The 8,501-nt window shown below is 39.8% G+C and overlaps 1 protein-coding gene across 1 annotated transcript in view; it reads right to left on the bottom strand.

Moving 5' to 3' along the window:
* GABRR2 (gamma-aminobutyric acid (GABA) A receptor, rho 2) overlaps positions 1–5,044 on the bottom strand; it is a 69,909-nt gene extending 64,865 nt beyond the window's left edge. Inside the window, exon 1 of the mRNA XM_011984433.1 lies at positions 5,039–5,044. The gene's annotated coding sequence lies outside the window, so the exon portion shown is untranslated. The remainder of the gene's footprint in view (positions 1–5,038) is intronic.
* Between the last annotated feature and the right edge of the window lie 3,457 nt (positions 5,045–8,501).

Raw genomic sequence — 8,501 nt, 5'->3', positions numbered from 1 at the left:
ATTTGGTCTTTTCACATAATCCCATATTTCTTGGAGGCTTTGTTCATTTCTTTTTCCAGTGAGTGTTGCTGTCTGATTCTTGCTCTGGAAGCTTCATCTCAGAGGTGTACCCCACCGTGTGAGGTGTCGGTCTGCACCTAGTGGGGGATATCTCTCAGTTAGGCTACTCAGGGGTCAGGGACCCACTTGAGCAGGCAGTCTTTCCGTTCTCAGATCTCAACCTCCCTGCTGGAAGATCCGCGGCTCTCTTCAAAGCTATCAGACAGGGGCATTTACCTCTGCTGAGGTTTCTGCTGCTTTTTGTTTAGCTATGCCCTGTCCCCAGAGGAGGAGTCTACAGAGGCAGGCCAGCCTCCTTGAGCTGTGGTGGACTCCACCCAACTGGAGCTTCCCAGCCGCTTTGTTTACCTACTTAAACCTCAGTGATGGCGGGCGCCCCTCCCCCAGCCTTGCTGACGCCTTGCAGTTAGATCTCAGACTGCTGTGCTAGCAATGAGGGAGGCTCCCTGGGCGTGGGACCCTCTGGGCCAGGTGTGGAATATAGTCTCCTGGTGTGCCGTTTGCTAAGACTCTTGGTAAAGCACTGTATTAGGGTGGGAGTTACCCGATTTTCCAGGTGTTGTGTGTCTCAATTTCATTTGGCTAGGAAAAGGAATTCCCTTCCCGCTTGCACTTCCCAGGTGAGGCAATGCCTCGCTCTGCTTCCACTCTCGCTGGTCGGGCTGCACCCACGGACCAGCGCCAACTGTCCGACACGCCCTAGTGAGACGAACCCCGTACCTCAGTTGAAAATGCAGAAATTACCCGTCTTCTGTGTCGCTCACGCTGGGAGCTGGAGGCTGGAGCGGTTCCTATTTGGCCATCTTGGGCACGCCCCCAATCCACTTTATTTTTGAAAGGATTCCTAATTGGGATCAGTTGGATCAGGGAACTTACGATGACAAAAGAGGATAAGGTCCTGCTCTGAGGGAAGGGAAGAAGGGAGAAGAGAAAGGAAGACAGCAGAGTGAGATACTCAAGTTAGTTCTAAGGTAGCATACGTTTGGTGCCTGTGCAGATAGAGTAGAAGGTGAGAGAGAGAAAAGTCAACAATAATATCAAGAATTCTATGGTGGCTCACACTTGTAATCCCAGCACTTTGGGAGGCCGAGGCAGGTAGATTACCTGAGGTCAGGAGTTCAAGACCAGCATGGCCAACGTGGTGAAACCCCATCTCTACTAAAAATACAAAAATTAACCAGGTGTGGTGGTATGTGCCTGTTAATCCCAGCTATTCAGGAGGCTGAGGCAGGAGAATCACTTGAATCTAGGAGGTGGAGGCTGCAGTTAGCTGAGATCATGCCACTGCACTCCAGCCTGGGTGACAGAGCAAGACTGTCTCCAAAAAAAAAAAAAAAAAAAAAAAACGAAGCTAGAGCATGAGCCTGGAGTTCAGGAGAAAGTCTAGCTAGTTCTATTTCTAGACTACATAAATAGATCTGGAGCCATAGAGACCAAGTGAAAATTTTCCCTTTGCCCCATGAAGGATCACTGAAAAATCAACTGACAAAAGGAAGATTAATAGGAGAAAAGGCATACAGATTTATTAACATGCATGGGGGAAAATCACATTATGATTACCCAATTACCCAGCATGGTACAGACGTTTATATACCCTTTTTCATAAGGAAGAGATGGGGGATGTAGACAATTCTTTTGAGGGACAGTAAATCATTAGGGAGGATGAATGGACCCAGGAGGAAAGTGAGAGGTGGAACTGCACAGGAACGAAAGTTGTCTTATACAGCTAAAGTCCAACAGGTAATCTCTTAAAGCTGCCCTCAGAAGACTAGACGAAAAGTCTGTCTAGGTGCAGTGAAGACTCCCAATCTCTTCTCAGATGGTTGATCTTTCCTGGTTATTTTGTGAGATCCCTAGGGAGGGGGTCTTAAGTGCATTTAAACGTTCGTAGATAGGGAAATTCCAGAGAGTCCCTTCCAATTCTTTGTGAAAGAAGAGCAGAGAGCCTGAACAATCAGTAGGTTAATAAAGAAATTAAGACAGAAATTTAAAATTTTTTTGAAATGAAAAAAAGTACAGCATACCAAAGCCTGTGGGATACAGCAAAAGCAATGCTAAGAGAGAAGTTTATAGTATTCAATGCCCATAAAGTAGAAAGATCACAAATTAATAACCCCCTATGGCACCTCAAGGAACAGGAAAAATAAGAAGAACCCTGAGTTAGCAGAATAAAAGGAATAGCAAAGATCAGAGCAGAACTAAATGAAATAGAGACCAATAAAATGATACAAAGAATCAACAAAACTAAAAGTTGTTTTTTTGAAAACATAAAGAAAATTGACAAACCACTAGCTAGACCAGGAAAAGAAGAGAGAAGCTCCAGATAAACACAATCAAAAATGAAAAGGGAGACACTACAAGTGATACCACAGAAATACAAAAGATCATCAGAGTCTGTTATGAACAGCTTTATGCTCACAAACTAGAAAACCTAGAGGAAATGAATACATTTCTGGAAACACACAATCTCCTGAGATTGAACCAGGAAGAAATAGACCTCCTGAACAGACCAATATCAAGTAGCAAGATTGAATCAGTAATTTAAAAAAAAACTCCTAAAAACAAAAATAGCCCAGGACCAGATGGATTTACAGACAAATTCTACCAAACATACAAAGAACTAAAACCAATCCTCCTGAAACTATTCCAAAAAATCAAGGAGGAGGGAATTCTTCCTAACTCATTCTATGGGACCAGTATCACCCGGATACCAAAACCAGACAAGGACACAACAACAACAACAAAAACTACAGACCAATATTCCTGATGAATATAGATGCAAAAAATCCTCAACAAAATACTAGCAAATTGAAAACAACAGCACATCAAAAAGTTTATACACCACGATGAAGTAGGATTTATCCCAAGGATTCAAGGATGGTTGAACATACACAAATCAATAAACATGATACATCACATAAACAGAATTAAGGAAAGAAACTATGTGGTCATCTCAATAGATGCAGAGAAAGTGTTTGATAAAATTCAGCATCCCTTCATGATAAAAATTCTCAACAAACTAGGCATAGAAGGAAGATACCTCAACATAATAAAGTGCATATATGACAAACCCACAGCCAACATCATACTTAATGGGGGAAAGTTGAAAACCTTCTAAGAAACTGGAAGAAGACAAGGATGCCCACTTTCACCACTCTTATTCAATATAGTGCTGGAAGTCCTCACCAGACCAATCAGGCAAGATAAAGAATTTAAAAAATTCTAAATTGGAAAAGAGAAAGTCAAATTATCCATGTTTGCCGATGATATGATCTTGTATCTGGAAAACCCTAAAAACTCCACAAAATCCAACCATGGAGGATGATGAAAAATTTAAAAAGACTCCACAAAAGCCCTCTTAGATTTGATAAATGAATTTTGTAAAGTTTCAGAATACAAAATTAATATACAGAAGTCAGTAGTGTTCATACACATCAGGAAAGATCTAGCCAAGGACCAAATCAAGAAGGCAATCTCATTTACAACAGCTAAAAAAAATAAAATAAAATACCTAGGAATATATTTAACCAAGGAGGTGAAAGATCTCTTTAAGAACTACGAAACACTGATGAAAGAAATCCTAGATGACACAAACAAAAATGAAAAAACATCCCATGCTCATGGATTGGCAGGATCAATATCGTTGAAATGGCCATGCTGCCCAAAGCAATCTACAGATTCAGTGCATACCCTATTAAATTACTGAAATCATTTTTCACTGAATTAGAAAAAAAAATTCTAAAATTCACATGGAACCGAAAAGAGCTGGAATAGCCAAACCAATCCTAAGCAAAAAGAACAAAACTGGAGGTTTTACCTGACTTCAAATTATACTAAAAGCCTGTGGTAACCAAAGCAGCATAATACTGATATAAAAATCAACACATAGAACAATGGAACAGAATATACAATCCAGAAATAGAGCCACATACCTACAACCAACTGATCTTTGACCAAACCAACAAAAACATACACTAGGGAAATGACACTCTTTTCAATAAATGGTGCTGGGAAAACTGGATAGCCATATGCAGAAGAATGAAACTAGACACATACCTTGCAGTATACAAAAATTAACTCAAGATGGATTAAATACCTAAATATAAAACCTGAAACTATAAAAATCTAGAAGAAAACCTAGGAAAAACTCTTCTGGACATTGGCCTGGGCAAATAATTTATGCCCAAGACCTCAAAAGCCAATGCAACAAAACCAAAAGTAGACAAACGGAGCCTAACTAAACTAAAACGCTGCCTGCACAGCAAAAGAAACAATCAACAGAGTAAACAGATGACCTACAAAGTAAGAAAAAATATTTGCAAACTATGCATCAAAGGGCTAATGTTCAGAATCTGCAAATAACAACCACAATAAAAACAAGTAACTCCATTAAAGAGTGAGCAAAGGACAAGAACATTTTTCAAATGAAGACACACAAGCAGCCAACAATCATGTAAAATGCTCAACATCACTAACCATCAGAGAAATGCAAATTAAAACCACAATGAGGTACCATTTTGCACTAGTCAGAATGGCTATTATTATAAAGTCTAAAAAAAAAGATGTTCACAAGAATGCAGAGAAAAGGGAATACTTACACACTGTTGGTGGGAATGTGAATTAGTACAACCTCTATGGAAAACAGAATGGATAGTTCTCAAAGAACTAAAAATAGAACAACAATTCAGCCATCCTACTACTGGGTATATACCCAAAAGATATCAAAAAGATACCTGCACTCATATGTAACAGAACAGGAGCTTCACCATCTTGTACAAACACCACCATTTTAAGTTTCCCTTGATTAAAAAACAAAATAAAACAAAACTGCCTAAATCCAGCCCCAAAACATCAGCCTAATGGCTGTCAGAATAACCAGAAACATTCCAACCCCTAAGATAAACCCACTCCAACCAGAAACATGCCAACCCGGTGACAGCTTCCCCTCTAACCAGAGACATTACAACCCTGCAGTAACCTTTCCCTCACATAGAAACATTCTGAACCCACGATAAGCCCCCCTCTTCCTAAACCCTTAAATATCCTTAGTCTGTAAAAGAGAACACTCCTGACCAAAAATTGGCCAGAAGCCCCTCTCAGGTTTATTCTCCAAAACAAACCTGTCTTTGACTGTTGAGCCACTTTTCGTGTTTCTTTCCTTTTTCTTTAACTCTAATATGTTTTCACTGCACTATTTATGATAGCAAAGATATGAGACTGATGTGCTGCCTCCTGCACTAAGGAGGCAACTTCCATAGCAAAGCTACAGAATCAACCTGTCCATCAACAAAGGATTGGATAAAAAAATATATATATGGTATCTATGCCATGGGATGCTACTCAGACATGAAGAAAAATGAAATCACATCTTTTGCAGCAGCATGGATAGAACTGGAGGCCATGATCCTAAATGAAATAACTTAGAAACAGAAAGTTAAATACTGCATGTTGTATAAGTGGGAGCTAAACAATGGGTATACATAGACATACCAAATAGAATAATAGACACTGGAGACTTCAAAAGGTGGAAGGGTGGAAGGGGGATGAGGGTTGAAAAATTACCTATTGGAGGTCAGGCATGGTGGCTCATGCCTGTAATCCAGCACTTTGGGAAACCTAGATGGGTGAATCACCTGAAGTCAGGAGTTCAAGACCAGCCTGGCCAATACGGTGAAATGCCATCACTATAATAAACATAAATAAATACAAATACAAAAAATTAGCCAGGCATGGTGGCATGCACCTGTAGTCCCGGCTACTTGGGAGGCTGAGGCAGGAGAATCCCTTGAGCCCAGGAGGCGGAGGTTGCAGTGAGCCGAGACTGCGCCATCGCACTCCAGCCTGGGCAACGAGAAACATTCTGTCTCAAAAACAAACGAAAAACAGAAAAATTACCTATTAGGTACAATGTTCACTATTTGGGTGATGGGTACACTGAAGTCCCAGATGTCACCACTAAGCAATGCATAAGCATGTAAGAAATCTGCACTTGTACCCTCTAAATATATAAAAATAAAAGTGTTTTTAAAAAGAGGAGCAAACAGACAGGGATATAGGAGAAAGGTCAGAGAGACCTTGCTTTTGAGACTTATTTCTGAGGCCTTTCAATTTTCAAAGCACGCAACATGCTGAATCATTTTCTGCCTCCAACAGAGGCATTAGAGTATGGCATGTCAACTTAAAATCATGAGACTGATACATTTGGAAAGGAGAGATTTATTTCTTATAAAGAGTTGTAACCTGCAGGCTGGGAAACAAAGCCTCAGGCTGAGACAGAAAGTAGGCACTTCTAGGGAGGGAGTATGTTATGGGAGTTTTATACTTGAGGATTGGCTAGGCATGCATATTTATCAGGATATGAGGAGCTATGAATATTTATGAGAGGACATCACAGGTGAATAGCAAATATGTATGTCACATATGTCCCATTTTCATGTTAGGGTGGAGACTTAATATTAAAATGCAGCAAAATTAGTCTTTATACCTCAAAACGTGAAACAGAAGACACAGAAGTACCTTGTGTGCAGCCTTCATGGACAGAACTGCAGAACCAGTCTGCAGTTAGTGGTCACTTATCAGGAAGGAATGCCTTGTCAGTTATCATGTGGAAACTGCAGGAGGGGAGGGAAGTTCCCCTGCAGCGTTAGGCAATTGGCTAAAGTCAGCAAAGGAGTGTCTTGTGTTCTTTGTCTTTCTAAGTCTGGTTTCTGTTTAACTCTTAGGAAAGTCTGGCGAGTGTTAGTGAGGAAGGGGGTTCAGTGAGGCATGACTGACCTTCCCATGGCCGGGAGATGTAGTTTTTAAAGTTTTTCTGGGGTCACCTTGGCCAAGAGGGGTTCATTCAATTGGGCACTTAGGATTTTTCTTTAATTTTATTTCAATAGCTTTGGGGGTACAAGTGGTTTTTTGTTACATGGATGAATTATATAATGATAGATTCTGAGATTTTGGTGCACCTGTCACCTGAGTAGTTTTTTATCCCTAGTCCCCTTCCCAACCTTCCCTTTCTAAGTCTCTTCTAAGTCCATTATATCACTCTGTATGCCTTTGGGTACTCACAGTTTAGCTTCCACTTATAAATGAGAACATATAGTTTTATACACCAACAACAAGCAAGCTGAAAATCAAATCAAGAACTCAATCCTTTTTACAACAACTGCAAAAAATAAAATAAAATAAAATACCTAGGAATATACTTAACCAAGGGGGTGAAAGATCTCCACAAGGAGAACTAAAAAACACTGCTGCAAGAAATCATAGATGATACAAATGGCACACAACACATGCTCATGGATTGGAAGAATCAATATTTAAGTCTTTGCACAGAATCTTGGAGAATCTTCACTCTTAAAGGATGGATGGAGCACCCAGAACAAAAGCATAGAAATGTCAACCTAAAATAATGATGAGACTGCCAAAGCAATCTACAGATTCAATCCAATTCTCATCAAAATACCAACATCATTTTTCACAGAATTAGAAAAAGCTATCCTCAAATTCATATGAAACCCAAAAAGAGCCCAAATATCCAAAGCAATCCTAAGCAAAAGAAATAAATCTGGAGGCATCACATTATCGGACTTCAAGTTATACTACAAGGCTGTACTTACCGAAAAGCATGGTACTGGCATAAAATTAGGCATGTAGACTAACGGAACAAAATAGGGGGAACACAGAAATAAAGCCACATACATACAGCCAACTGGTCTTTGACAAAGCAAACAAAAACAAGTTGGGGAATGGACACCCTATTTAATAGATGGTGCTGGGAAAACTGGCAAGTCACATCTAGAAGAATGAAACTGGATCCTCATCTCTCACCTTATACAAAAATCAACTCAAGATGGATCAAAGACTTAAATCTAAGACCTGAAGCCATAAAAATTCTAGAAGGTAGCATTAGAAAAACTCTTATAGACATTGGCCTAGGCAAAGAATTCATGACTAAGACCCGAAAATGATTTTATTTTTATTTCACAGGTGGTAGTTTAGCTATAGGAAAGGATGAAATCTTCAGGGACGTAGAAGAGGTCAAAGTTCAAGCACAGAATCTTGGAGAATCTTCACTCTTAAAGGATGAATGGAGCAGCCAGAACAAAAGCTCAGGTTGACATAGAAATGTCAACCTAAAATAATGAAAAAACTCAGGATCCAATTAGAGTTCATTCAAGTGCAAAGTGTGAGGGTGGCCATCAGGGAAGCAGAGCTACACCCAAGAATGGTGATCAATTGCACAAAGTGTGGGGAAAAATGAAGATTGTTTATACAAATCAAAACAAAAGAAAACAAAACAAAATAGTGGTGCTGAATAGAATTATGTTTCCCATACAAAAGCTCACCCGTAATATTTGATTGGCTGCTATCGATTATACTCTGAGAGGGTTGCTTAACATTCTGTTGCAAAGAGGTAACAATCACAAGAGTCTCCATTTCCAATGTCA

Source organism: Mandrillus leucophaeus, unplaced genomic scaffold, assembly GCF_000951045.1.
Source record: "Mandrillus leucophaeus isolate KB7577 unplaced genomic scaffold, Mleu.le_1.0 Scaffold268, whole genome shotgun sequence".
Lineage (NCBI taxonomy): Eukaryota > Metazoa > Chordata > Mammalia > Primates > Cercopithecidae > Mandrillus > Mandrillus leucophaeus.
Note: the sequence above shows the minus strand (reverse complement) of the source record. Positions and strands in the feature narration are given on the sequence as shown.